Raw genomic sequence first — 6,000 nt, forward strand, 5'->3', positions numbered from 1 at the left:
GTTCTCAAATAAGAGAGAAATGTAATTTTACTATTCATTTTAAAACTTTTTCTGTTTTCCAATGTGAGGATGTAAGATGGTCTACAGATCTTCAGATTTCCAGCATTCCGAGGTAACTATTTACACAGAACAGTTGATGAATTTTGAGTACTGGCAGACAAACTAGTGGACAGAGACTTTTATCAAGTGGGGTTGTGATTGAATTTCTATGTTTCTTCTGAATTTCTTCTGATTTTCTATGTTTCTTCATGTTTCTATGTCAGTCTTCTGGGGCAGCTACTGTGATTCGGTGGGCTATGACCCGGGTGGGTGAAGAAGATGCTGTGGTTATTGGTCGACTGGGGTGGGGGGCAACTCTTGAGGATGTTTGGAGGGGGTGGGAGCAGGAGTGGGAGTGGACTGGTAGATGTGTGGATATAATAAAGGGGAGGAAATGGAAGGGGAGGAGACTGTAAAGAGGGAAGGCTGGGTATAAGGAGGGGGCCGGAGGAGGAACTCCATGAAGTGATGATGGGGGCAGGGGAAGGGGAGATGTATATGATTTTGATGGAAGCGAAATGATGAACATGGAGATGAAACAGCAGACCATGATGGAAGATGGTGGCGGAGATGATGAGAGGCGACGGTGGCAGCGATGAAGGACAGCGACACGGCAGCAACAGTGATGGGGGCAGACAGCAGAGGTGGGCAGCTGGCAGTGACTGAAGCAGTGGGCAGCTGTGGACAGCGGCAATGGGCAGCACCAACAGGTGGCAGTGGTGGGCAGCAGTGGCGGCCAGTGGCAGCGGTTAATGGCGATGGCCCACGCAGTGGCAATGTCAATGGGCGACGAGGCAACACAATGTACGGCCACTGAGAGCTCTTCCAGGGTATCCCAAACTACAAATTCTTCCCTGAGGAAGGAGGGATTACATCCCTCTGGGTGGAGGTCGCTAGTTAATGTCGGTACCTTTATACCAAAAATAGGTGCGAAGATGTGTGCGCAAAGGTAGCCGCTACATGGGCAACCTTTATCGAGCTACGCAATCTCTTCTAATACTGCTTCATCTATGGTGCACAGGTGCATGCATAATGTGATACTACAAGAATGTTCTGTATTGGAATGCACATTAGTGCAGTTAAAATTCAGATGTCAAAATTAATAAAACTTTATGTCACTCTATGGGTTATTGGCCGTAAAATGATTTCTTTTCGAAGAAATTGAAGAACTCACTGGGTCCTACGACTTATCCAGTTGAAAGCTGCCATCACGATCAATAAGATCTTGAGCTAAACAAATTTCCACTGATTTCTTTATAATCGAATCCCACAAGTGTCTTGCTGTGTCCAAGATTTCCGGCCAGAATAATGTATGGAATGTCATGTGGAGATACTATGCTCCGCTATGGCTTACTTTCTGGGCTGTGAAAGGCGAGTGTGGCGACCATGAAAACACACTTTCACGCACTGTTCATGTCGACTGACCATCGTAGTTTTTGTCACACTGACAAGGTAATATGTAGATTCCAGCTTTCCGCAATTCTATATTGTCTTTTGCCGAACCGTGACGAGCACAAGTCTTTGTTCGTGGGCGACAGATTACTTTGGAATGATGTTTTCTTAAAATTCTGCCTAATTTTGACGAAATGTTGCCGAGGGGAGGAGCGCCCTGGACTTAAACTGCTCCTTCTCCTCTTGAGTTTTTGGGTGGTCACATTTCTTCATCCTAAAAGCTGTGCTAATATGATGTGGAGAATATCCATTATCTTTGAACACTGATTGTAGGTGTTCCAGCTCCTTCGCAAGACTGTTTCCATCTGACACAACGTGTGCCCGGTGCACCGATGTTCGAAGGACGCCCATAGTTTGCTTCTTGAACAGTACTATTAAAATCAGTTAAAGGCAGGTTCTCGGTGTAGACGCGAAGTTCAAGCCTTTCTCAAGCACTGGCAGCATCACGTTGTCAAGACTTATCCGTAAAACTGAGCACAGAGCTGTTGAAGAAGCTACTAGACCTCTTCCCAATGACGCTGCAAAAGAAATCAGACATGAAACGTATCGTGCACTTACAAGAGCTCCACCTCAGGAAAGTAACATTTCCTTGACAGAAAGGGCTGCACTACGCAAGCTAAGAGTAGATCATCACACGATGGTCTTTCCAGCAGAAAAGGGAACTGCAACTGTGCTGCTACCATTGAAATCTACGACCAGAAGATTATAGCTTGTTGAGTCCAACAACTTACTGAAGATTGATAAAGACCCCAAAGGGAGAGTAGAAAGGAAAACTAAAACGTTTCTGAATTCTTCTTCCCTTCCGCAAGGAAGGTGCGAAACGATTAAGACTACACAGCTGTGTTTTACCACGGTTGTATATGCGCGGTCCAACGTATGACTTACGTTGTTAGACACCTTGCGTCTTTACTGAGAACTTTTGTGGAAAAGTATTCACACCATAATTGCAACTCTGGTAACTTTAATAGACTGAAGGTACTTCGACTCAACTAGTCGAACTTATTAGCAAGCTTTAATGTTGTCTCACTTTTCACTAGGGTCCCTCTCATGGATTCATTGTCACTCATCAGCAGTAACCTCAAAGCTGATATACCAGCGCTATTTCATCACGCCCTTTCCTCAAACTACTTTTTGTTCAACAGCGAATATTTTGAGCAAATTGACGGTGTTGCTATGGGTAGTCCTCTCTTCCCTCTGATAGCAAACTTCTTTATGGAAGACTTCAAGGAAAAGGCACTTGATTCAGCAGAACTTAGACCAGAAGCCTTCTGGCGATATGTGGATGATACTTTTGTAGTGTTGCCCCTCGGTGAAGAAGAACTGTCGCACTTTTTGCAACACCTGAATCATGCATGAGGATCCTTCATATTCAACTGTTGCCAAGTGGACAAATGGATTTAAATTTGCTTGGAAGAGCTTAGATGATGATCCGTGCAGTGGACGGCCGAGATGTGTCACTACTCCAGAAATCATTGCAAAAGAGCACAAAATGGTCTTGGAGGATTGTCAATTGAAAGTGCGTAAATTGTCGTCTGAAAGGGTATATCACATTTAACTGAAGAATTAGAAATGAAAAAAAATTATCTGCAAGATGGGTGCTGCGACTCTTGATGCTGGATTACAAACGCATGAGAATGGACATATTGGAACAATGTTTTAGTAGAAATGAACAAGAATTTTTCGCGCCGGTTTGTGACCACAGATGAAACTTTAGTGCACTACTATACCCCAGAGACAAATGAACAGTCAAAGCAAAGGAAACATACCGATTCTCTGCCACCAAAAAAAGGAAAGACAATTACTTCGGCAGGAAAGGTCATGACATCAGTGTTCTGGGATGCGAAGGGGATTCTGTTTGTAGATTATCTCCCCACTGGGCAAACAATTGCTGGAGAATACTATGCTAACCTCCTGGGCAAATTTCAACGAAAGGTACGCGAAAAAGGCTAGGTTTATCAAGGAAGAAAATAATCTTCGCTCAAGACAATGAATGCACACACACGTGACATCACCATGGCAAAATTACACGAACTAAGGTATGAACTGTTGCCACATCTGCCTTATTCCCAAAACTGAAATTTTTCTTGGTGGGCGAAGATTAACTTCAAATGAACTGATAGCTGGAGTTGACAACTATTTTGCAGGTCTGGAGGAAACTCATTTTCGAGATGGGATCAAGGCACTGGAATATAGTTGGACCAAGTGCATTGATCTACAAGAAGACTACATTGAAACATAAAAAAATGTTTCAATGATGCAAGTACTTTTTTCTATTCCATTCTGAGAACTTTTCAAACCACCCTCATAACTGCTGTACAGTCTGTACCAGAAGACTTGCTTTTATTAAGTGATTTAAGTTGCTTCACTACTCTGAGGATATCTACTTCTACGTCACTCATGTTGGCAGCTATTCTTGATTCGAAATGTGGAATATTTACTTTATCTTCTTTTGTGAAGGCATTTTGGAAGACTGTGTTTAGTAACTCTGCTTTGACAGCACTGTCTTCGATAGTAGCTCCATTGCTATCGGAAGAGAAGGCAGTTATTGTGTGTTGCCGCTAGCGTACGTCACATACGACCAGAGTCTCTTCGGATTTTCTGCCAGCTTTCGAGACAAAGTTTCGTTGTGGAAATTATTATAAGTATCTCGCACTGAAGTCCACACTAAATTTCGAATTTCTGTAAAAGATCACCAACTTTGCAGATTTAGCGTCTGTTTAAATTTGACATGTTTTTTTCATTGTTTCTGCTACAGTCTCACCCGTTTTGTGTACCAAGTAGGATCAACTCCGTCGTTTGTTAATTTATTTGGTATAAATCTCTCAATCGCTGCCGATACTATTTCTTTGAACTCAAGCCACATCTGGTCTACACTTACATTGTTCATTTGAAAGGAGTGGAGATTGTCTCTCAGGAAGGCGTCAAGTGAATTTTTATCTGCTTTTTTTGAATAGGTAGATTTTTTATTTGTTTTTCAGGATTTGGGGATTCCAATATTCAATCTCGCTACGACAACCCTGTGTTCATTAAACCCTGTATCTGTTTTGAAGCTCGTTATAACTCAGGATCATTTGTTGCTAACAGGTCACGTATGTTTTCACAACCATTTACTATTCCCATGGGCTCATCAACTAACTGTTCGAAATAATTTTCAGAGAATGCCTTTAGGACACTTTCGGATGATGTTTTGTGCGTGCCTCCGGTATTTTAGGCAACATATCGAGGGTAAATTAATGTCATCTCCAACTATAATGGTATGAGTTCGGTAAGTGTTTGAAATCAAACTCAAGTTTTCCTTGAACCTTTCAGCAATTCTATCATCTGAATTGGGAGGTCGGTAAAATGATCCAATTATTGTTTTATTCCAGTTGCCAACAATGACCTCTGCCAATACTAACTCCTCCTTTCTTGGCTCTACAATTTCCTTCCATTTCTCTTGGTCCTTTGCCAATACTTTCCAGTTTATATAGCCCACATTCATAAGATCTTCGATTACTGCATCTTCCCATCTGGCTCTTGGTCGACCACATCCTCTCTGCCCTCCTCGCTTTCCTTGTAAAATTCTTTTTGGTACTTCTGTATCATTCATGCGAGCCACATGTTCCACCCACCTCAGTCTGGATAATTTCACCATCCTTCTGATGGGTTGGTCTTTATATGTGATATACAACTCATGGTTGTATCTCCTCCTCCATGTTCTTCTTTTACATAATAATTCGTTAAGTACCTTTCTTTCAAATGCATCCAGTATTTCAACATCTTTAGTGGTTAATGCTCAGGTTTCAGAGTCATATGTAAGCACTGGTCTTAAAAGTGATCTATAGATAGTTAATTTAGTGGTACGAGTCAGGAGCCTTGAGGATAGAAGTCTTTTTAGGGCAGAATAGTCTGTATTTTCTAGTATTAATCTCTGCTTAATTTCGTAATAGGCATCAGTTAGATGGGTAACTGTTGAGCCCAGGTACTTGAAATGTTGAACTCTCTCAAACATATAATTGCGCATTGTTATTGCATTTGGCATATTTTCTCTATGTGCTTTTCCAGCTGCCATTAATTTTGTTTTTTGTTCATTAATAATTAACCCCAGGTTCCTACTAGCCTGTTTGAGAGCCATAAATGTCTCTTCCATTGCTTTTTTGGTTCTTGCTACTATATCTAGTCATCCGCTTAGGCCAGTATCTGCACTGGTTTAAAGAAGATTGTTCCCGTATTCAGAAGGTTTCCATTTCTCATCACCTTCTCCAGGGTGACATTAAAGAGAAGACATGCCAATGCATCCCCTTGTCACACAGTGTTTTTAATACTCAATGTATTGGACATCATTTCTCCTGTTCTTATACTACCTTGTGTTTCACTCATTGTCATTCTCACCAGCCTTACCAGCTTTCTCGAGATTTCCCAGTTCACATAGAGCTTGATATAACTGCTCTCTATTTATGCTATCATAAGCTGCTTTGAAATCTATAAAGAGGTGATGCATGCCAACCCCGTATTCATTTGTTTTTTTCC

Source organism: Schistocerca gregaria, chromosome 3 (genome assembly GCF_023897955.1).
Source record: "Schistocerca gregaria isolate iqSchGreg1 chromosome 3, iqSchGreg1.2, whole genome shotgun sequence".
NCBI classification, from domain to species: Eukaryota; Metazoa; Arthropoda; class Insecta; order Orthoptera; family Acrididae; genus Schistocerca; species Schistocerca gregaria.